Source organism: Athene noctua, chromosome 6 (genome assembly GCF_965140245.1).
Source record: "Athene noctua chromosome 6, bAthNoc1.hap1.1, whole genome shotgun sequence".
Classification (NCBI taxonomy): Eukaryota; Metazoa; Chordata; class Aves; order Strigiformes; family Strigidae; genus Athene; species Athene noctua.
In genome coordinates, this window is record NC_134042.1 from 15,662,849 (window position 1) to 15,688,091 (window position 25,243).

Consider the following 25,243-nt stretch of genomic DNA (forward strand, 5'->3'; position numbering starts at 1 on the left):
GGTCCAGCAGACAGGACACAACGGCTGTTGTTCTTTGGTGGCCGCGGCAAAGAAATCCCTCAGATTGAACAGGGCCACATGTTAGGAAACGGATACTGCCAAGATGTGTGCTGCACACGCCCTGTGAGGCAGTTGGTCCAATATTTCTCATTAATTTCAGAATCCACCACTGAAGAAAACACAGCTCTTTATAAGGTGGGACACATTTTAAAAGAACAGTTGGTGCAGATTCAACTGGTATAAAGCTGCATAGCTCTACTAAATACCAGGGGGTGTTGCTGATTTATACCAGCTGAGAAGTTGGCTAATATTCTTTTGGAGCCACCACCTCTCCCATTCGTAATTGCCAGTAGAAACGCTGGGAAATGAAAGAAGAAATGAAAAATGGAGCACATTTATGTGAAAAAGCTTCAATGCAAAACAAATGTCCGCTCACTGCACAAAAGCTGAAATAATACAGCCGTTATGGAACTGTGCTACAATAAAACAAGCTGGATGAGTCAACCAGCAGTGCATCTAATCTCCACTGGCTGCCTTTCCGGTCCCCAAGCTCCCCATCTATTTTTATCTCTTCTTTTTTTAATATACTTTTTGGTTTACAAGCAATAAATCTACAGTTCTTGGGTCCCCTGTGTGCACTCTTGCCGGCAGGCCGCTCAGCATTTAGGATGTTACCCAGACCATTTCGGCTATTAGACCATATAAAGAACATGGAGGCTAGGATTCAAATTCAAGAGACACTGTGGCCCAGAGAGCACGGCAGAGGCTACTGATAGCATGGGCCATGGCAAAGGTCTTTCCACTGAAGGCAAGCAGGCACCACGCAGGAGCAGTGTGGTACACTCGCCAGGTGGCCAGAGAGTTAGCATGGAAGTTAGCAGCAATTTGCTCCTGGTGAGCAGCACTGCCTGATGTAGTGGGGCAAGGGCTGTAGTTGCAAGACTGTGGGATAACCGAGGAAGCCCAACTGTGCCACTGCCATTTGTGGGAGTACAGCAAAACAGGCTCAACTGATAGATGTGATCAGCGCAGATGCCTGAGGGGCTTTAGGATGGACTTGCTGCCAAACTTGCAGGAACACACAGTTTTGGGCCAGCACTCTACCCAAGCTCCATGTCGTAGCATAGGGCACATACAGAGAGAATGTGAGATGTGCTCAATGGTCATGCAATGACTAGTGGAACAGCTAACACTAAAACGGCACTGGCAGTCAGAGTCTGCTGCTGTGCCTATACAAAACCAGTGCCGTTCCCTTTTTTCCATGGGTGGGGAGATTTTTAGTTAAGCTAAATGCACCTGGCCCACCTTAGGACCTTGTATGTTACCCATTACAGTGTGTAATATTTGGAAGCTGAGAAAAAGACAACCCTGATTTCAGAATCACCAGGCAGGTGACGGGAACTGCTTTCATGATGCGAGGTTTCACTGTTGTTTGTTGGCTGGGTGTGGTAGCACACTCTTGAGAAAAGTGTGGGTGAAATTTTGGAATCACAATACTTCTGCTTCATTTTTCTCTGGTATTCAAATTAAGATCCTAGCAATGGAGCAATTATTTTTCTAATTTTTCTCTGTTTTCTTTAATGGTTTAATTACAAACATATACAACTAGTCACCTCGAGCTCATACATGTTGAGAAACATCTGTTAATTGAATATTAAGATAGCCAGAGTGTTATAATGTATAGAAACTACTGGGATATGATGCTAGCCCACAGCCTTCCCTTTCATTGCAGGAGTACGTGCTTCAGGGAGCAAGGGAGAAGAGTATATGAATTTAATTTCAGACATTCACTTTTTAGGTGCCCCCAAGGGACATACCCATTTCCTATATAAGGTTTGGTCTGTTTGCAATTAAGCTCTCTTCTTTGCATATTTCCGGATAGATTAAAAATAGCAAAATCAGCTTATTGTTGGACTTCTGGAGGTAAACAAAGCCGTTGCTTCCAAGGGTTTTAAAGCCCTGATCAAGTTTATAGATCTTGAAGGCAAAATTTGTCCATGAACTTTTTATGCTGGATAAACAAGAATTTCCAAAGATAAGAGAAAAGGTAGGAGTACATTTCTAGAACTGGAGACCTTTTAAAGCAACTAACTTTTGTAGCCTTCATTTTTTAACAAAAGCAAATGTTGATAAAAAGTTAAGTTGGATACTCCTTATACAGAAAGCTCAGGACCAGTTCAAACCTCTCCTACCACTCTCACAACCAGTGGATCAATTCCAGAGCTGAGAGGGTTGCTGAGCTCCCATTACAGTTCTCCTCTTATTCTTTTTCTGTTGGGATTACCATCATCAATCCATTTAATCCAGAATGTAAAGCTGGTTTTTGTGATGCAGCCATCCATTCTCAAGGACCTTGACAAAACCAACTCATTTATAATGATGCCTAAATTGCTATCAGATGGGAATGATTCCCATACATCCCTAACAGCCTGAGGTTGGACACACGATAGTGATCCTGCACCTGATCATTTCTTCCCTGCTGTTCAGGTCTCTACTCATTAGCAGAAATTACCTGGAATGGGGGCCATTTTCCAAAGGAGTGCCTGACCACTGTGTTGTGAATTTAAGTCTCCTGACAGTGTTTTTGCTGTTTTCATTTATCTTTTTCAGACTCCTTACAAGTCACTGGACCCTAATGGATCCATGGACAATGGGATGAAAATTACTGATGTAGTGGTTTTAATGTTAGTTATTCACACTCTCTTATGCTGAAAACAGAGCTATGATTTAACCAAATATAACCAAAACTATTTGTTAGCTTTCCTAAAGTCCAGAAAAGCCTTAGGACCACATTCAGCTCAGTAGTGGAAATAACTCCCACTGGCTCCCTAAGAATTATGCTAATTTCTTCTGGATTTTATCAGTAAACTGGATTAAAGACGTAGATCAGCATTGAACTCTTAATCTTTAAAATTCAATCATGGCATACATGCAGCTCATAAGTACACCTTCTAATTCCGGTTGTGTTTGAGATTCCTTATAGGAAATAATCTGATCATCTGATTACTTCCCTAAACCAAATCTTGATGTGCTTTTAGTGCTTCTTACCCTGAGAACAGACATGGGTAAAAACCAATGAGAAAGGGTGTGATTCCACAACAGTATAACCTGACCTAAACTGTGGCTGCATCAGCTCAGCCTCCTATAGTCCCTGATCGCAATCCCCATCTCCTTCCTTGTACCTGCACTGGTGCTCATCTGGCCTTGCAATAAATTGGTCCAGGGGATGGTGAAAACTAATTTTTTTTTAGTTTCTCAGACAGTTTAGCTCCCTGAAGTATGCTGTTCCAGGGTCAGATACACACCATTGCTTGTGTTGAGGAAACACAGGAGTATGGCTGGGCAATAGCAGCCCTGATTCAGGTAGGCTGGAATGGATGTGTAACTGTAACTACAGCTATCTGTGGGCAATGTTTGTTAAAAACATAAGGGGATGACTTACAAAAAGCTGTTTTCAGCCTCAATTCTTTAAAGATTCAATTTCCAAAGCAAAACTTCCCGATCAGAAGCCAGTGCAAGTCATTGTGAAATTCATGGGATTTTTTTAGAGCCTCAGGTAAGGGGTTGACTGATGAAAGATTTGACAGTCTGGCAGAGTAAATTGCATGGAGATTCTGGCAGATTTTTAGGACTAGAAACAAGGACTAGGCACCAGTGGATTCAGAAGAGAGTGTGGACTGGGTACCAGCTTGATAGAGCACAAGGACTGGAATAACAAGTATACTGCAAGTTGGGACCAGGGTACATTAATAGCAGAGCTGAGAGCCCTAGACTGTAAGAGCAAGACTAGCTAGGTCTGAGATGAACTGGTGGAATTACACTGTGGATGCTGCATAGAGCCTGTCCACACACCACCTGGCTCTTACAGGCCTGCCAGGGCTTCGCTTTCAGAGTTCAGCATTGCCCCAACAAAAACGTAGAATGATATTGAAACTGATGATTAAGGGGGGAGAGAAGATTACACCACCACAATATCCATGCAAACAAGCAGACACATTTACTGTTGAGCAGTATGTCCTTTGGAAAATCTACAAGTCCTATTGTTCTAGTAATACAGATGTTACTCCTGAGGACCTCATAAAGGCTCCAGTGTGTGACAAGAGTCATAAATAGACCTTACAAACAGACCTGCTTTTGTAAAAACAGGACAAAATGTGGTAAGGTTTTTTTAAAAATATTATTTGAAATGAAAGTTTTCTTGATCTTCTTTGGCCCTCAGCAACGTTAAGGACATGTGGATCTTTCTGCCACCACGGCCTCTATAGAGTCAACTCTCTGAGCTCTAGAATGTGCTCCTGCACATTTCCAGGACATTTGTTGAAAAAAAAAAATCCCAAACAACAGAATAACCTCCTGTCCATCAAGCAAGATTTCACAATTACAGTACCAGGCACAGAGAACTCTGCCTGCCTGGCCCACAGCCATACCACGGGCGGCAAACTTTCTAGCTCTCACAAACTAATTAGGTTCAGGTCAGGTATGTGACAGAGAGAACTCCGGGGAGGGTGGAGGGTGAAGCAGGAAGTGGTGCTGGTGATTCAGCCAGGGACCATCTTGAAAACATTTCTTAAGTTGTTTCTTCAGAAATAAGTTTTGAATGTGAAAGGAAAGTTATCTTATTTCTAAGAGTACAGAAAGGGAAAACTTTCTGGTAGAAAAATGAAAGTGGGAAGGAGTCTTTATTTAGAAAGTAGAGAAGCAACTGATTCATTTGTCATAAATTTTATGACACCAGTCTAACAGTGGAGTGAGTGAGACAGGTGACAAGAAGGCAAAACCACTTCCAGTTGCTATTATCAGCTCTCAAGACAATCTTAGTAAGAAACTAAAGCTTTAAGGGAAATAATTTTGAAATTTCAGCACAGCTTCCTGCACACAAAGACAGCACAGGAATGACTTCAATCAGCGTCTGCACATGCAATCAGAGGAATGAAACGGAGTCATTGCTGGGTTTTGTATTAGATACTGCAAGCCTTCAGTAGTATACCCCTAGGGCTATGCAGTGCTGCTTTGTGCCATTCTGTACTGTGAGGAGTGGCTGAAGTTTAACACCTTTCCCCCAAAGTCATAAAATTACAAAATAAGGTTCACAGCAACCACAAGCACTATGAATCCCACCCCATCCCAACACTGCATCTGGCTCCCCAGAAAGGCTGCTGCCAAGTTAAAGTAATGCAATGCCAAAGTACTCTCATGTTCTCCATTTCCTGACATCTTCAAATCACAGCTTCGTGGGAAATCTCCTGGTCAGGTATAAGGCATTATGCTTACGGCAGAATGACCAGAGAAGAGCCTGTGGTCAGTGTTACACAGCTCATCCTTGGTTCTGTAGTGGGTCTTTGGATAATGTGACTCTGCAATCAGTAAATGCAAAAAATGTACAAGTGAACAAGCTACTATCTGGATAGCGCTCATCAGCTTTCAGCTCCAGCTTTTAGTTGCCTGTGCCACAGCTCTGTTTGCTATGTGACAGGTAGCTGTAATGACTGGTAGAAGCAACAACAGAAGCAAGGTGGCAGATGGATGTAAACTTCAGAGGATCGGGTATGCCTCATTTCACTTCTGAATCTTTCAGATATGCCAGTATAAGCATGTAGGACCTACTATCAAAGTTTGTGTTGAACATTGGAAAAAAACTTTTCACTGGGAGGGTAGTACAGTACTGGAAAGGGTTAGCCAGAGAGGTTGTGCAATCTCCATCCTTGGATGTTTCCATGACTTGGCTAGACAAAGTCACAGCTGATCTGTGAAGTGCTGGCAACAGTTCTGCTTTGAGCAGGATGCTGGACTAGAGACCTCCAGAGGTCCCTTCTAACCAACATTTCTATGATGCTATGTGTCTCTCAGATCCCAGAGTTGAGCTGACAAGTCACATTTTGAAAGGACTCTGTAGGGTGAGAGGCCATGGCTGGTAACATCTACCAAGCCTGGAATGGTTGAAATGGTTTATGTGGAGCAAACTAAGTGGAGACCTCCTACACCTACATGTAATGCCTCCTCTTGAACAGAGACTGAATGGCAAAGATATTGTGAGATACTGCTTATGAGGTAGCAGTACTTATGGAACGGTTACACTGCTCAATTCTCTTACACAACCAAGGCTTGAGCAAAGAAAAGGTGTTAGCCTTCTGCAGTGCTCTTGTTACACTCTTTTGTGGCACTGGTGAGAGCAATAGCACTAGCATGTGGCTGAACAGGAGCCAGCAGTGTGCCCAGGGGGCCAAGAAGGCCAATGGCATCCTGGCTTGTGTCAGCAATAGTGTGGCCAGCAGGGACAGGGAAGGGATCTTACCCCTGTACTCGGCGCTGGTGAGGCTGCCCCTCGATTCCTGTGTTCAGTTTTGGGCCCCTCACTACAAAAAGGACATTGAATGACTCGAGCGTGTCCAGAGAAGGGCAACGAAGCTGGTGCAGGGTCTGGAGCACAGGTCGTACGGGGAGCGGCTGAGGGAACTGGGGGGGTTTAGTCTGGAGAAGAGGAGGCTGAGGGGAGACCTCATCGCCCTCTACAGCCACCTGAAAGGAGGGTGCAGAGAGCTGGGGATGAGTCTCTTTAGCCAAGTAACAAGCAATAGGACAAGAGGAAATGGCCTCAAGTTGCGCCAGGGAAGGTTTAGACTAGATGTCAGGAAGTATTTTTTTACAGAACGGGTTGTTGGGCGTTGGAATGGGCTGCCCAGGGAGGTGGTGGAGTCCCCATCCCTGGAGGTGTTTAAGAGTCGGGTCGACACCGCGCTGAGGGATATGGTGGAGTTGGGAACTGTCAGTGTTAGGTTAAGGGTTGGACTGGATGATCTTCAAGGTCTTTTCCAACCTAGACAATTTTGTGATTCTGTGTTACTAGCATGCTGAGGCATTGCTCAAAGAGGGCAGGCTCATGGCTGAGTTACAGGCTGGCATATACCTTAACTTTTTGTTTCTAGGTTTTAAGACAATTATATTTAGCGGCTTCCCACATTAAAGGGACCAGAAGAGACTGCATTCTTGCCACCATATAGACAGAGCGATCCCAGACTGGACTAGCTGCAGGAACGTGCTAGAGTTATGAAAAAGCTGATAGTTCAATAGAGACACTTCTATTCAAGCTGACAGACATGGTAGAAATACACACAGACAGACAAAATCCCTTCCACAAAACACCCTCTGCATGGTTCTGCCACACTTTGTTCATCCATCGCTCTTTGCTGGTTCGTTCCTGGCACACCCATTTCTCTCCCCAGTTTAGAGCCAGCTTGCACACTGCTGCAACACCCTCATCTCTGCCATTCCTTTAATACCTCTCATAACCCCAATACATGCTGCTCTTTCAGCACAGAGATGTCAAGCAGAGATGACGGGACCTGAGAAGCACATGTACTAGTTAGACATAGGGAGAGCCAGGAGAGAGCTGGCCTCAGGCAAGAATTTGTCCATTAGCAAAGTCAAGATGAGATGCGAACACGTCTTTGAACGAATTATGTTCTCTGAAAACTGCCAGGAGTATGGCTCAACTCACAGTGAGCAAATAGAGCTCAGTCTAATGACCCTAGCGTATCACTTGGAGCTACCAATGTGCTGTAGAAAATCTTTTCCTTGAACAGAGCCCTAACCACAGCATACGTCAGTGTGACATGTACTGATATGGTCTTCCAAATGACTACAAACAACATTTCAGAGATTATTTTCTCTTGTTTATTAGCTTGAACAAATACTGAGCAGCTGAGAATGCTTTGGTGAGAGTCTGAACATGAGACTTTACATAGGCACAGAAAAATAAAGAATGAGATAATTTTGGAAAATGCTGTGATGTTTTTAACAGGGGCTGTTTCTCAGGAACGTTTTGCTGACACAACCCTAGTACCAGGACTACCACCACTTCCTAGGACCACCATGAAGCATGAACTTCTTCACACTCTAAGCTGGCAAGGATATTTGAGGGTATTTAGGACAGTAGATCTTGTGCTCTGCTATACACAGTTGTTATATTTATCTCTAACATAACATATGTTTGATAGCCATAAATAATATTCATCTGTGTTTTCTCCATAGAGAAGCCTATTTAATGGAGCCTTAAACAATGCAACTATGATGGCAGTTAAATCATAACCACACAAAACAGCAGGATGTATGCTCAGAAGGATTCTTCATGTCAACTTAATAGAGAGTAAAAGCTTCTCACACCCTACAAATATAAATACAGATCTTTATCTACTTCCTAATAATGACATGGGGATAAACTCTGGCCAGTCTTGCATATATGTGTGTAAGAAACCTTCTCTTGATACAGCTCCTGTGCAAGGGACTAGCTTCAGCTACAGTCTTAGGTGCTCTTATCCTGCTTCCTCCAAAACTGTCCATTCCGTATTAATGCCTGGCTGCCAAATCGCATTAATTCCATAGTTGTATCCCTGTCATAAGCCATTAGTTCCACAGTCTTACTACACATAATACATACATTCCACATTCTTTTCCTTAATATGCAAATCTTTCCAACCATGGTCCCTTTGTTTCAGTGCCTCTCAACCCAGCATCATATGCAAGAGGGCTCACCAACTGGTCCTCTGGAATATATCAAAAATGACCAATATGTTCTTTGTGATTCATATGCGATGATAGGAGAGATTTTGAGGTTCCCTCCCAAGCCTCAAATTGCCTAAGTGTTGCCCAGATTCTTGACCCGTTTCATCTGCACCAGGTGGTTTACACTGTTCATTATGAATTTCCTTTCAAGGCTCCTGAACAAGAAGTGACTTTGTTCAAAGTAAAAACTTTTCTACTGGGCCAAAGCAGCATTCTGAGACAACACAGAGGCTTAGGTGAACAACCGTATCACTGCCACCATCTTCTGCTGTCAGAATCTCATCAGGACCTTACTGGACTCATGGCTATGCCTTGCGTTCAATCAGCAGCAACAGTTAGAAATAGTTTTTTTAGAAAGAGCATCTCCTTCTTTTCATGTAAGTTCTCAGTCCCTATGGTTCCTGCTGTCCTTTCCTCCACATCATTTCCCTTCAAAATCAGCAGCTGGAACCTACTTCACAGCCATCTGGACATTTTATTTGGTCCAAAATGTAGCAGAATAGACAAGGTAACATTGCGCCCCAACAAAATTCAGGGTGTTTCACTTGCTTCAGCAAATTCTCTTATGCCATGAGGTTGACTCAAGACCTGGACACCGATTCTCTGACACAACTGTAGTCAATAGACATTGGAGCTGGCAAAGCCCATGAAGAAAACTCTTAAATTCTGGACACTAGTAGCAGTACAACTTCTGCCCTGGGGCGTGAAGCCAGATTTTGACATTTGGAGGGCATGATGCCCTCAATTTTTCCTGCAATTCCTCCTATTCTCCCAATTGCAATGGCTGGAAGCATCTCTCTTTGAGCAGGGAGATGGCTGAAGAACAGCTGAGGACTTGGTTTTACCAGCCAGATTTATCACTATTCTTAATTTTCACACATGCTGTGGTGACGTGTGCATTACATATGCTTAGACTGCATGGCTGAATTCTCATGTTATATCAAGCTGCAGATGATTTTACAGCTGGCGCTGCTCCTTGAGCAGTGGGAGCAGCTCTTGTGCATTTCTGAAAGGCAGACTACAGCCGAGCGGCTGGAGCTGTAATTCTCCAGCCTGATCTCTCCCCCGTCCCAACTACCATGCCTCCCCCGTGCCCCGACATTCTTTGCTGCTTTGTTTATGCTGTAGAAAACATCTGTGAGGTTATATGGCCAAGGTGAAAGATTTTGGCAAACAGTTACTTTTCATAGCTCAGCTTAAAGGGAAAATATGAAGACTGCCCCTCCTCCTCAGAGAAGGGGAAGGGTGGGGTTGAGAAATGAGATCCGACTGCAGTCAGGCCAAATAGCAGACTGGCTGTCCCACTAGCCCCTTTAAAGGAAAAGGGAATTGTTTTTTCAGTAGAATGAACCATGTTGCAGAATAGGAAAGGTTTAACTGAGAGAAACTGGAGCAATTTTTAGAGGAACCATTTAGATAATTGTATCAGGAAAATCTTCAGGATGTTGGGATATGTTAGGCTGAGCATAATATTTCAAGAGAATGTATAAATCATGCTGAAGAGATCGTTTAAAACCAGGCTGACATAACAATAAAAATCTGTAATAGAGAACACCCCCACACTGCTAAGAGATGGACTCAATTACACTGCAGGTCTTTTTCAATGTTTAACTTCTATGGTTCCTTATAGAATTGGGGCCCTGTAGGGGGAAAGAGAGAAAAGTTGGCTTATTATCTTTGTTGATTAACAGATTGACTTTCTCAAGCACTGAAGTATTTTATAGGCCTACAAAGCATAGGCCGTAGGTAGGGAACTGCAGATTTCCCTGACAAGCCATAGTTTATTACTGGTGCTCTGCAGTGGAGCAGAGAAGCTGATGGCAGCACAGGCTACTCGCAGCTGCCTTTCTGAGGCCAGCTCTGGATGACAGAGGAGATGAAAATTCCTGCTGAGAAGTGAAGAACTCAGGGAGATTCCAGATTTGCTTTAAGGACCTGCAAACAGGCAGACACCTCTTCATTCCTCCCTGAATTTCAGCCACTCCTAGGGGAAACAGCAAAACCGTTTACAAAACACAGGGAAGCTTAGGATAGAAGGTGAGGAATGGTGTGTTACTGTTTAACAGGAAATTGTAACAAAAAAGTCAGGAATCACTTAGAAGCACCATGCTGCAAAAGTGAAATGATCTGCCTGGAACTAAGTCCAGCTCAGTCCCCAGTCACACTCAGGACGTTCCCCTCTCTTGCCATAAAGCCAGTCAGGGCTCACGTACAAGGAAGCTCAGCTACTGCCAGCTACACCCCACTGGGAAGTAGCAGCTACATAACGCCCAGGTTAGAGACAAACAAAGCTATCTTAAAGCTCTGAGCTGAAAGAAGGCACAGGCTGAGTGCTCGGGATCCATGAATGATCTGTCACAAGCAGTTGCACAGCTGAGCAGCGAGAGAGGGCACTACCAGCGGGGGCACACAGCCACGCAAGCACCCACGGCCTGTTCCACCCTCCTTTCCCTCTGTCTGCCCTTCGCTCAGATCTAGGTAGGGTCTAAATTAATTTTACAACCTGAAATGCTGCTAATATAATCAAATTATGGAAGAAAAGCTCATCTTGAGGGAAGGCAAAAAACAGCTCCCTCCTCTGTCTCACAGCTGTCCCCTCCTCCTCACCATGTGTTCCCGAAACCTGGGGCTGTTCCAAGCACTAAATGCACTGGAAAGCGTATCCTAGGGCCAGCTGTGATCTGATCATGGCATGTTGGCTGCGGGTGAATCAGAAACCAACTGATAGGCCCAAGAACAATGTGGCCCCTTGTTAGTCTCCAAGAATAGCCACTGCCTTCATCCCGCCCGCCCCTGCCCCAGCCAGTTTTCAGGAGAGCAGAATGTCAGGAGGGCTTCTGTAACATGCCCTGTGTGATCCTTTCTTGCCAACCCTGTGCTGAACTACAGCTATTTTCTGTTTTGAATGACACGCTCCTTGTGTTGTGAGAGACTTTGGGTGGGGGTTGCTGCAGCCTCTTTGGAAGTGGATGCATAGCAAGCCACGGGTTGATACTAATATGTGTGAGTAGCTATGGGGCAGCCCCGGCAGCAGCACCTGGGACCACAGTTCCTCTGGAATCTCAAGGGCTGGAAACCTCCCGGGAAGCTGGTTCTCATCAGTGCCACGGAGCACTCCCTGCATTGCACAGATCCGTCCCAGGAACCAGATTTTATCTGGCCTCACATCTTCGCCGATGTTTTGTAGGCTTTGTACATTTATGACATTAAGTAAGCATTATGGAAATTAAGCAATGGCACAGAGCCAGAGTCCTCCGTTTTTTCCCAGCCCATCTCACAGCTAGCTAGGCTGTTGCAATTCTCAAGAGCAGATCCTGCAGGAAGGGAGTTAGTGGTGGGACAGGGCTCCGTCTTCTCCCAGGCAATATGCTGAGGAGAAAAAGAGTGCTGTCTGGAGGGAGAACAGGCTATGGCCAACACAGATTTGAGGCAGTTTACAAAAGACTGCAGAGAAATTTAATCCTGGTGCATTAACCAAGTCTCAAAACTAATAGTTCTTTGCATTTGCATCAAAGTAGCGTGCCAAAGCCCCAATCAGGATTACCCACTGTGTTTGGCGGTACAGCCCCATCTTCAGGGTAAATATGTTCTGCCAATCAATTCCCACTGCAATTTTGATTAGACACAACATTTTCCTTGCTTCCTGCCCTAAATGGCTGCCATATTGTACCACAGCTGCATTTCAGTAGTGGATGAAGGATCCAAATACACTGGTTCTAGCAAATTTCAACATAAATACAGACCTTAAATTGGGATACTTCCAATTAAAAAAATACTGCACTGGTGTTAGCCATTAGTAATTGTTGATAAATGAAAACTATGGATTTGTTCTGTGCCTTTTGCTAGTCCAAATTGCTTTATAAGATAGGAATACTACTACCCTATATAGGAACTATTTGATCATTACCTAAACAGTTACTTGCCTAGTGGGCAGCTCTTATGAGGATACCAGCACCAGCTCACAAAAGAAATAGAGCAGAAAGTTAATTTTCCTGAAAATTAGTGTTGCTTTGGATAGCTGTAATAACTTTCTAATCACATCCAAACTGACTCTGCAGCTGTGGCTCAAACGTGTATATACTTTTCCACTCTACTGACTTTTGCTGTGGAACTTCCACATTTTGAGCTGAAACATCCGTGAAGCTGGCCGTGATATTCCAGCGTACTCCAGTTGCACCAGAAGTGAAATTTGCCAGGCTAGATCACACTGTAAAACTTGAGACCTAAATAATTAAAATGCACAGTGAGATGTGGGCAGAGATGAAATCTTTTATGAAATATGTAAGTCAGCAAGAACCACATATTAGGCCATCACGACAATGAATATGGAGTACAGCAACTGAGCATTAAGCCACCAAAAATTTAACAAGAGGAAGTTTCACTAAAACTTCGTCTCCATTCTAAAAGAGAACTATCAAGATTTTCTTGATGCATTGAACTCAATAAATTTGCTTTGAATAGTTGTATGTGTGTGACAGAGAGAGAGAGAGTGAGTGAGGCTGGAATGCTATAAGGATGTAAGCCAAGCTCTTAGCATCTGGAAAGCAGAAAGCAGAACTATATTTAGTGCACAATGACTTGCAATAATTTGTGAGAGGAGAAAAAGAAAGGGACAAAAAAGAGCAAGAAAAAAGAACAAAAATTAAGTTGCCAGTGTTAGGCAATTAAAAGAATTATAAAGAAAAAAGAACAATCAGGCTGGGAGAAGGATAAATGAAACCCTAGGGTATATGTTATTGATAGTGCTTCTATAAGCAGAAATGCAGTTAGCAGACATATTTATAAACATGCTCCAGATAATGCATACTTCAGTATAAATACCACCTCAAAGAATTTCTGGCACAGAACAGTTAGGGCATTGACCTCTGCTGTACATTCATTTCCTTTATGTGGCTGAAATGGCCTAAATATGTTCCTTAGTTAGGCATGGGAAACTTTTTCCATAAGGTAACTCCATCTCCAAGGGTACTCCATGGTGTAACTGTACTCAGTTATGAACACGTTACAAACTCTTTGCGGAACACCTGTAGGTTATTGTTCATTCTCCTATACCTACTTTTAAACAGAACAAGCATCAAGTAAAAGGCTACCTTTTATAGATGTGGTACATTCAAAATGAAAATGGTGTAACACTTTCTGAATTCCTTACTGCTATTTTAGGAAGAAGGTGTTGAACAATCAAGTTCCCCTTCCATCGCTTATACAGTTTTTGTTCTCCCCTTCACTTGATTTAAACATTTCATCAGCTCTTTGGTGTCACTCTTGTTTCCAGGCAGTTTCTTAAACCAGAGATCCCAGGACCTCAGAGCCTACACCTTCAGCACTTTAAAGGACATCTCAAATAACAAATGAAACTTATTTTCATTAAAGCTGAGGCACTGACCTCAGGCACACTGATGCGGTTTAAAGGATAACTATGATGAAAGTAAACAGTATCACTGACAAACAGTAGAAAGATGGGCATAGACACAAATGCCAGAATTTTCTGATGTTCTAATTAATCTAGCTTTCAGCTTCTAGGCAGCAGTATGCTGTCAAGAGATTTAAAAAATTGAGCAGAAAGTGTTACCTCTGCACAGGTACAGTCCCTAAACTTGGTGAAAGACAGCAGAGATTCAGGACCTGGGAGTTGGGAGAAGAAGCTGGGTCCTGCCTTCAGTGTCAGGTGAAGAGCAGCCCATCACCTTCGAAGCACAGAGCAGAGCAACAGCCATTTTGAGAAGAAGCAGGGAGTGCTTCTAAGATTTGGCTGCTTTAGCCATCAGTCTTTTATGTATTTACAAATGACAGACAAAAAAAGATATGTCTTTCTGAAACAGGCAGTTTGGGAAGAAGTGAAAAACCAGCAACCATTTTCCATCTGGCTTCAACACCAGCTAACATTTGTAGGGACCTGTGTATCTTCTTATTTGTAAACTTCAAGTTGTGGCTCTAAATTAGTGCTCTCATGTGCCTCATTTACAGGTAGAGGCTGCTTCTGAGATGCACTCTCACTGGCTCTCTATGTATTAGACAGCTGTGTTACTCATACAGGGTCCTACAGGGCTGTCCCTGAGGGTGAAAGGAGAGATCTTGTTCCTTGCTGTATTAAATATGTAGTTTCTAGGCTAGACTCTGCCAACTAACATACCAGCATTTGTGATATACATGTATATGAACTGGAGCAAGACCAAACCTACCCACAGAAGATGCAGGGATGTAACTGAGGTACCCATTTTGCAGAGTGCTCACATGCTCTTCACCGTTAGTACAATAAATGCGCGTAACTTAAGGAATAATTTTTCAACACAAAAACAAAAAGTGACAGACGCATTGTCTTTTAGAGCCATATGTATCGAGCAACAGAAAGGATGGGGAGTAGGTACCTTTGCTACCTGCGGAGCAGAGGGGAAACAGGGCAACATACAGGATTCACAGAACCAGGAAACAAGGGTGCCAAATCAAGCCAGGCAGAGATTGAGATAGCAGCTACAGAGACTTAACAAACAACAACAGAAGCTGTAGCAATGCCTATGATGCAGTGTGCAAGGGTGATGTTAGAAACAGTCGTGTAAATCATTGATTGTATCAATCCTTAAGTTGATATAAGGACTGAGAAAATAACAACACTTAACTAGTAAAGTACAGAGACTGGAGCAGAGCTCTGTGGTGGGATCTGACTTGTCCCACTGGGTGAGATTACAGTGCCTAAGACGAAAGACAAGATGCTGCTGCTGTCATTAAAGGTGACACAGAGCTTTTTCTCCCTTACACTCCTCTCAAGCAGAGAACTCACACATGTCCTGTTTTAAAAGAAAAACAAAGCAGTTCGAGGTATTATAAATGAAAGCGCTAAAGAAAACTGCTATTGCGAGTGAGTATATTTTGATACGTGTTTTACATTCTTTGAGCTCTAAGGTCCCATTCGAATCAGAACTGCTGTCTGCAAACACCCTGCTGAAGTCAGCAGAAGATGAGGATTTACTGTAATCATTAGAGCACTGGGCAGTGAGCTAGGCTCGTTCCTGAACTGTTTCCTAAGAGATGTTAACAGCCTCAGCTGGGCGCTCTTTGTAGTTCTGGCAGAGGTCAGCTCTGTCTCTAAGCACAAATCAGAAAAGTAAATCTAGTCTAAACAATTCTCTGTACTGTTCCAGAAGCAATTAAAGGCACTTTGTTTTGTGTATTTCCCCCAGGTGTGAGCAGACACTTCCCACAGACAGTATGCACAGCAAGAGCTCAAAAAGCATAAACTCTTTGCAGAGGAAAAGGCAAAAGGACTGTTGCTTTGGGCATGTAAGACTGAACTGGCCAAAACACTGCAGGATCAGCTTATCCAGGCACTGACTACAATCTGTACTTAGAGCAAAATGGAGGTAAAACATTTCCAGTTCAACTCATCTAACTGCATCAGGCTCTTTATTATCAAGATAATTTGATATCCACTTTTAGATTTGGTATTATTTAGCTAGGAATAAAAATATAATTTGCCTCATCAACATGTCACCTGAATTCATGACAGAGATACTGGCATGCAGGAAGCTAAAAGCATCCCTCATCCATGAGCAGTATCTTTGTAAACCAGCAATGATGTGAAAAGGATAGAAAGAAGTCAATACGAAGTGAACCCCCACACATTTTAAAACAATTGTCTTTGGTAAAGAGCATTTGGTTGTTTTGTTGTTCATGATTCTCCAAAAATGGAATAATAAATACAAGTACTTATAAGTATTCCTATAACATAAAGTATACTCGCTATACCTAAAAACTCCCACTAGTTTTGCTAAGAGTCAGCACCAGCAGTCCTGGGAATTCAACACATTGTCCATGAATCTCCAGTGTGTTAGTATTGGCATGTTACTAAATTTTCAAACCAGAAATGTACCTTTGCAACTAGCTCTCATGATAGAGGGGCTGAAACGTGAGTAGCTTGGGGAGCCAAGGCTTTTTACATTCATTCTTTTATATGCTTTAAAAAAAAATAAAATCAAAATTGACACATTCATGCATGGTGCACCTCCCCACCCTTGGTGCAGCACAACTCCCTGTGCAGCTGTGGCATGAGCTAAATAAAGGAAACAAACTGATTTATGGATAGTTTGATTAGACAGAAACCATCCAGAATGCTCATATTCCCTGATGTGGCTCACATCACAATCACACAGTCAGAGCTTACGGTCACAGCTTACACAGCAATGTGCGCAGGCAGAGGAGTAGGGAGGGCAGCAGTAACTTTCCACTGATGAAAACGTATACTGAAATCTTGGTCTTAGTCTGTGGCTATGAACTTTAATCTCAGGTTTTATTAATGTGGCATGTTCTAACTGCAAGATATTCCCAGAAACAAACTCCCAAAGCATCTATTTATAGTACCAATAGTGACTGGCAGAAAAGCAGGACGGGAGCACCTTTGCTTTGGCATCGCTGAGACCTGCACATTAGGAAGCATACCTGCTATTGTTACGGGATGCTGACAGCACGTGCTGGCAGCAGATGCAATTTTGCTGCAGCCTTGCAGATTTCTGCATCTGGTTTCTGAGTAGTGCAAAACTGCCCTTTTCACCAGTAGCTCATCTACACCCATTGCCACACTCCAACAGCAGCAACCAGCTAACAAGGAGAAGGTGTGGATGCATAAAGGACAGTACTTGTCCTTGCAGAGATATGAGCTTTTTTAACTGTACTGTGACTCTGCTGGTCACTACCAGCCCCACAAAATCCTATTGCATGGAGGGAAAGATCATAACTAGCAGCACAAAGGAGAAAGACATTTACCCATGTTGTTGCACCAAGCAGTTTGCATGAATCGCTCCAACGATTCCAGTAAATTCCCAAATAAAAACCTACCACAGTAGTTTTGCATAGGAAGAAGCAAGGCGCAATTAGGGGTCTGGACTCAGTGAGGCTGCAGAGAGGCCTCCGACTGCAGGCTGTATTCAGAAAGCTGGAGATAGCAATCTTGAATGCTTCCAAAAAGCAAAACAAAACTTTCTTCCTCTATCTGTGTCCCCTATGTAAACACCAGATAACCCCCACTTCCAACGTCAGGCGGGTTTATTATTTACCATTAGATTACCTTTATTTAGCATGGGAAACTGAGTACATACGTTTAACTCTATACAAACAATCTGCTCAGGACAGTCTGGAACCTGGAAGAAAGGTGTCACCCTGAGTGCTATAAAGGATTTTTTGGCACATGAATCCAGACAGTAATCAGATTCTCTAAAACATAATCCATGCTACAGCCCAAATTCCTCCCTGTGGATTATACCAGTGAAGAAAGGGGTCCCAAGACTTCTATGATAGCATTAATACCAGCTTTTGGATCTTGGTGGAACTGGCATGAGTTCTGTGATAGCAGAAATAATTCATATGTTTTTAATGGTAAAAGTTGTCCCTCCACTCTCCCTGACAGTGGCTTGGATGAGAAGTTAGGGCTCAGAGACAGAAGCCTGTTGCAGATATGTGGCCCTGATGTGTCAAGCTCTCATTCGTAACAGGAGACGACTACCCCAAAGAATTAATCCAGCAGAAGATAAAGTACACCCAGATTTATTTCTTTTTTTTTTTCTTATACACATCTACAGGGAAGGGAACGGGCAGCTGGTTGTTCTCATCAGTGAAACCCTAAGCAGGAGGAATTCTCTGCTGGGTAGCTGACTGCTCTAAGGCCATTTTATACTTTCACATGGCTTAACAGACAAGAGAATCAGAATTGTTGGGGTTTATTCAGCTAACAACTAATAAGTATTCTGGTTTCATTAATAGTATCCTTTTGAAGCTGTGAAGAGTCATTTAATGACTTATGTATTCACTTCTGTCCAAGATCCCAGCTGAAATGAAAGTAAAAAGGATCATGCCAGCCCTTCAGCTGCTATCATAAAATCATTACAGAAGATTGTATAATTAAGCCCTATTTGCAGTTGCATTTTAAAACACATCCTGGCCTGGCTGCTCTTGACTAAACTTGAGATGATTTGGCAGCGTTGTGTGGGATTACGCACTGAAATTAGCCAAACGTGTGCAGGCCAGGCTGGAGGTACTTTGGTTGTGAGATTCAAGAACAAATGCGCGAGCAGGAGCTACAGCTTCGTTGTGAAATGGCAGGAACAGAGCTGCGAGGAGGAAGTTTGCAGAGTACCTGGGAGTGCTGCAGCTGCCTAGAGCTGGCACTCCCAGTCTTTCACTTTCCTGCCCACCAGACATGTCTAAATATCTTGAGAAAAACAAGAAGCAAAACAATAGGTGACTGTAGTGTGAATAATAAAAGCTTGGCTTCCCTCTTGGAACCTGACTGCTGCTCTTAAACTGGCCCAGCTGCGCTCTCACGGTCCAGGATGTCAGCACAACTGCTCCAGTGAATTAATGCCTTGTGTTCACTCTGAGGCCATCTACGGCACCCTTTTATAGACTATTGTAAGACTGGGGTAGGTTTCTGGGTCAGAAGGTCAGCACTACCTCTCCACACAGAAAGATAGGTTCTGTATGATGCTGTTCCAGCAACACCAAAAAAAATGGTTGAAAATACTGGGTAGGGGATGTACTGAGTTGCCAGCAGTACAGTGCTTTGTTCTTAGCAGGAACAGGTAAAACAGACATTAGAAATACTCACTGACAGATCCTGAGGGATCTCTGGTAGAGCAAAATGTTTTCTAAATATATAATAGACTGTGTGACTGTATGAGCTGACTCAAAGGCAAGGGCCAAATTAGTCCTGGCTGAAACTTCATGAATTTCAGGCTCCCTACAATGAATTTGTCCCTACAACAGAGTGTAGTTATTCTTTCAATACCATGAGCCCTCATGTGTCCAAATCATTCCAGGCTAAGAATGGACTTCACTTACGGTGTGTTTTGACTCTTTAGCATTACTGAGAGAAGATGAAAAAAGATACCGTACAATCATCTTATGTAGTTCTTTATGTAACTGCAGTTAGTTCTTCAAAGGCTGGTGTGCTGTCCTGTTGCCAACAACAACAGCACGGTCTTTCCCTCCCTCCTCTTGTTCCCAGTGACATAAAAGCAAATCATAAGCCAGGTCTGCTCCAGACCATGTCTCTGTGGGTACCAGCCATCTGAAAAGGCATGTCCTTCCCCCATGTCAGTGCAGTCCGCATTCCCATGGTTTCTACTCATCTTGGTTTTGGAATAGAAGAGTGAAATCATCAAGGTTGTCACTCCAGGACTTTTCATCAGGTTCAAATCTACTTTAAAATAAGACAAAAGGGAAAATAAAATATGTATTCCTTGCTGATTTATCTATTAATACTGGAGAGGAGTTGCATCACTGATGTTCTGGAGAAGGATCAGACACCTTCATAGTTAAACAGCACCATCCAAGATATTTCAGTGGATGAAGGCTGCCTTTTGCCCTCACATTCACTCTGAATCCTTCTAAATCATCACTGCCAACATAATACAATCCTTGAGAATCATTAACATTCGTCAGAAGAGCAAATCTCTCACTTATGTAATAGGTTAGGTTGCACCAAACAGCAGGTATGAAAAGTTCCCTGGGGGAAGACACCTGCAGAGTCTGTTCCTTGACCTTCAGCTCTGCTGCTCCTACAGATGGATGCTGTTTGACTCAGCACTGCATTAGCAGTACATACACAGAGTATGTCTCAGGAACAAAACATTAGCTCTTCTGAAAAAGAGCAGTCTTATAGATTCATTTGTCAAGTGATGCTTCCTTCCAATTTTGACCAAATTACAAGCATTCCTATTTAAAATAAGAAACAACTAAATACATTCCTCCACTCACTCTCTGTGAATATGCACACCTCAGAGAGCCAAACATTTAAACAGAGATTGTTGTTGGAAAAGTTACTCTGTAAGAGCCCCTCAAAACACTAAAAACACATTAAAAATATTCTGTTAATGAGCTGAGGTCCCCTCAGCGTAGCCTGGAGCACACTGCAACACGTGTCACTGGTACACGTGTCACTCTATTTCTTCTGACTGCAGCAGGTAATCTAATTCAGTGTATTTCAGATAAATGTGAATGGAATCAACGTAAAACTTCTGTCGACACTCTTACATCTAAATTTCTCTCTGATTTCCCAAGCAAACATAGACAGGACTTCCCGAGAAAACATACAGATGGACTTTTCCATAAGCATAGATAGGTATGGGGATTTAGGTGTTCTTTAAAGTAAAAAGGAAGAAGCAGGATGAGGAAGTTCTAGTATTTATCAGGTCAAATGCTTACATGCTACAGAAGGAAAAAGTATGCTATTGATCCCAGTATAGTAGCTTTCCTCACATCCTTCAAGGCTCATCTGCTCAGTGTATCAGGCACTCCTGTTATCCTGGGAGATACAGTGGCTGACTTGTCAACAAAGTGGAGAAAGGCCACTTGAAATCTTTTTCTTCCTCAGCGCGGCATGGTCATACTGTCAAAAAAAAATGGATCTTCACACAGTACATCTCCCCAACACCATCCACATATTATCAAGCATGTATTTTACACTGGAAAGAAGGGAAGGATCTTGCCACTTTAAACAGTCTAGTGAGTTTTTTTCTTCTGTGGTCATCTGGGGCTCTTTGCTGGGATTGCACTGAGGTGCCCTTCCATTACATTTACATATTGGGAATTTTTTATTCATTTGCTCTTTTTCCAATCCACAGTTCAACTTCTACCAGTTTATAAAAGATCTGCACTCGGTGTTTGGAGAAGAGGCAAGAGAGAGACCCTGGCTGTGCTTATGCTATGCAATGACTGACTTATGTGGGAACTCATGGGACTAAAGGATTAGACCCAAAGATTCGTTAGCTCAAAGGAAAGCCAAAGGACCAGAAAGTTTGGAAGCTGAGATATGTAGTTACAAGAGCATCTGCCACTGTGACAGGTAAAGTCTGGAAGCAAAGAGGGAGGTTCTGGTTTGGAAGGAAGCAGATGACACTACATGATCAGTACGGTGCTGAACAGATACAGCTGGATTTCATCAGGACTGCATCTTCCTATGAATGGCAACAAGAAGCTGTTTGCAGACACAACTGAATCAGAGAGGGAAGCAAAACCCACATGACAGTCAACCTGCCTCACAGAAAATGGGACCTGCATGCTTGTGGTGGGACACAGGAGTGTAGAGTCCTCACTAACAGTAAAAAGACATCTTCTGCATGAAGTGATCACCCCTTGCTCAGCTTGAATCATCTTGAATCATGAATCTCTCTTGACCTTCCTGGTTGCTCTGGCTCTGCATTCATTGCTGAACTCCCTACTCTTGAGTTAAGGCCCAGAAGTATTTTGGGAGTGAGTAAATTTATTTAATTTTTCCCAAATGTTCCACCTCAAAGTAATGGCATAATACCTGGCTCATTCTTTCAGCTCCACCAAACAATGACTGCCAGGAAAATAGCTTACTTTAGTCATTCCTAACAAAATATAGTTAGCAGTTTAACACACGGCCTTCTTTTTACTTAGTTTAACTGTTCTTTTTTGGTGCAGACTTTTGTAGATTTCCTTGGTTTATTCCAGCTGCAGTTCTCCCCTGAAGATCAACTTGCTTCTTATGAGAAACAAATAATTTTACATTTGGACCATTTTATTGTTGGAGCATTTCCTGAGTCCTTCCACTTCTAACTTTATCTTTTTTCCTAGCAGCCTGCACAAAAAGACACAGGTACCCACCTGCAAGACAAGGTACTGGTCTTAGCTTTGTCTCTCAAAAATTTTACTTTCTGTAATTTCTTCCAGTGAATGATAAAGCTGGAAGAGCAAGATAACTACCTCGCTGTGCTAAGACGGTCCAAGTTGCCATGTAGATACACTGAAAATTGACTTAAAAACCCAAAACACGTTCTTACCTCCCTGCCAGAAGTGTGTGTCTCTCTGCTACAGCACCGCTATGCAAACAGTGTGGGCAGTAGGTATATGCAAGGACTTTGAAGCAGGAGGCTGAGAGGAAGCAGTTAGTGATGTGTAAAGATAGGGAAAGAGGGAGGAAATGGTCTGGAAAATCTTGAGAAAAGAATCTGGTGTATGAAGGAAAAGATTTCTCTAGTGTCAATCGTTTCTGGAGCTCTTGCTCAATCATCTGTGGTGAACTGACCAAGTGGATGGCTACACTCTGCCCAAGGACTGTCTCTGCAGGGTGACAGCAAAGAGGCTGGGGCAAGGCAAGAAAGCCAGAATCTCTTGAAGGTATCATTAAAAGGCTAACTGATTTCCCTTTGGGAAAATACTAGTCATTAAACTGGTTTCCACCACACTCTGGGAGAACATTAAACATGCCCCATGGTATTTTCTTACTTTTTAAAAAGGGACCTGTACACTGTTCATAGTCCCTGCTACAGGGCTAAAAAGTGAGACAGTCACTGGTTGGTCACTCTCTGCCTAATGGGACAGGGTCTTGTTTGTGACCTTTCCTGAGACTCTGTATGTGATGGGAAGTACTATACAAAATGAGAGCCAATAATTTAACGAGTAAGACATTGGACTGGATCATACAACACGTGGATTCAGTTTCTGACTCTGGTACAGATTTCTACATACCACTAAGAGAGTCCCTTTTGTTATGTCCCTTCAGAGTAAAATGACAATAACACCTCCTCACCACGTATTAATACTTTACCATAGAGAAATTTATTCCTATTTGTAGTCAGTCCTGTACTAGGGAAGCAAATAGCAAAGACAGGAGTGCCTGCACTTGCATAGCCTAAGCAGCTATTGCAAGTCCCCTGAAGGATTCTGATATACAATCAATTATACAGAGTGTGCAATGAATAGAGTTATTTAAGCCAAAGAGCTTTAGTGGCAAATATGGCGTTGCACAAGCTTCTGCAGTGCTGTAAACCTTGCTTTCAATGATTTTTGCTTTCATGGATTTTAAATGATTAAGCAAAAGTGTTACAATACACCTTCAAGTGGCCTTTAATAAATAGGTTTTACTTTAGAAAGGGTTTCTTACTGCGTTTACCAAGAAATATTTGCATGTGAAATGAAGAAATTTGAATGAAAACAGGTTTGTTTATTTTAGAAGGCGCTGCAGCCACCCACTGCACGGCTGAGTTTCCAGCACACCAGTACTGGATGCCAAGGAGCTTCAGGAAGGGAAACAAGAAATAGAATGGGAAACTGAGCAGCTTAGCTTCTTTACACATTAATCGCCAAAAGTGGGCAGCACCACTGAAATAATATTGTACCAAATCTTCTCATAACTCAGAAAGCTTACTGTTTACTTCCTACCCCAGTGTCTATGCACAGAAATCCCAAAACATTGCAGGAAACAACACTAACTATGTTTATCCAGAAAAACAAAAGTATTCTTCATGAACAGAACTAGTAGGTTTAGGACCAAGAAGAAGATGCCATATTATTATTGTACGTCTTCATGTACTCAAGCACTGTTTTTTTCCTGGAACAGAAAAACAACTCTTGCACAGAATGAGCATCAATGTAGCAGAGAAGGCAATACCACACAAGTGCTTTGTACAGAAAGCTAGAACATCACATTTCTAACTAAAATATAGAAATCATATGAAAAAGCATCCTTAAAGAGCATGAGGAGATGAGACCTTGGTTTAACATCTCATCTGACAGAAGCTGAGATGTGTGCTGCTGTGTTAATATCCTTCCAGGGAAGTACTTTAATTCCATATCGAGAAGGAACATCACCATCTCCTGAGTCATCAGCATCACTTCCTGCTTTTCTGTGTGCATGTTCATAGGAAATCTTTCATCTAACTTTTTTCAAAGCCCAATCCCACTTGGCTAACAAGCTCAGGCAAGATCCAGCCAACAACAGTATAGGCACAACAAGTTTCAACAAAAATATTTGTTGCAAGAACACTCTTTGATTCATTTGCCCTTCCTTGGCTGAACCTCGACTACACCCATCCTGATGCACACTTGTGGAGTGCCGTTGCCACGTCAGGATCCAAGTTCAGTTTCTGCACTCCCAAGTTACTCCTTCTGGCTTTGAACACTATCCAGGTGGCTGCACAAGGGGCTACAGAAATTACAGGGAGATGGCAGAGCTGGTGAGAGGACCTGCCTGAGAAGCAAAGAAAGGGGAGATACCCACACTCTACCAGCCCATCCCCATCCGATCTGCCCACAATGTGCTGTTGTAAAGAGTTTGCAGTGAAGCTGGGGATTTGGCACTGACATGGTGTGGAATAGTCATCAGATATTTAAAACAGAGCTGAGAGAACAAAGAAGGGCTTTGTAGTGCAAGGCAGCACTGAAAACCCTGAGCCTCTGCCAGCCAGCTTGCATGGAGTGTTTGCTAATGTACACAGTTGAGTGCATTCCTCTCATTTGATTACATGACAGTTTTATATACCAGGTATATGCAGCGGTTTTTCTTAACCCTTTCAGTCCTCCGCCATTTATAAATCTTGAAGACACTCACAGTGGTTTCATTTCTGCTGTCTTGTACATGCATGCAACTTCAGTCACGGAAGGCTGAACATGTGCTGTGGGCAATTGGATGTGGATGAGTATGTTAAAAGTACTCTTATCTATGTTGCTAGAAACAGCAGAAGTAATTAAGCATGAAAAAATTAGAAAACCAGTTCACTCCTTACTCATGCTAGAGTTTTCTGCATCCTATAAAGTGACGCTTGTTTAAAGGACCACTATCATTCTCTCTCCATATTGTAAAATAAAGGATGCAGAGACTGCTATTACAGCTCCCACTTGTTAGACCAGGGAGAAGGGACCCAGGAACCGCCTGTAGGTTACTGCCACATTCTAA

At 42.8% G+C, this 25,243-nt stretch overlaps 1 protein-coding gene across 5 annotated transcripts in view; it reads right to left on the reverse strand.

The window, feature by feature from the left end:
- Positions 1–25,243, reverse strand: part of RAD51B (RAD51 paralog B) — a 446,199-nt gene that overhangs the window by 26,409 nt on the left and 394,547 nt on the right. The window contains exon 11 of one of the 5 annotated variants that reach the window (XR_012633866.1): positions 20,749–20,932. The exons of the other annotated variants lie outside the window; for them this stretch is intronic. The gene's annotated coding sequence lies outside the window, so the exon portion shown is untranslated. The remainder of the gene's footprint in view (positions 1–20,748; positions 20,933–25,243) is intronic. 5 annotated transcript variants of the gene reach the window in all.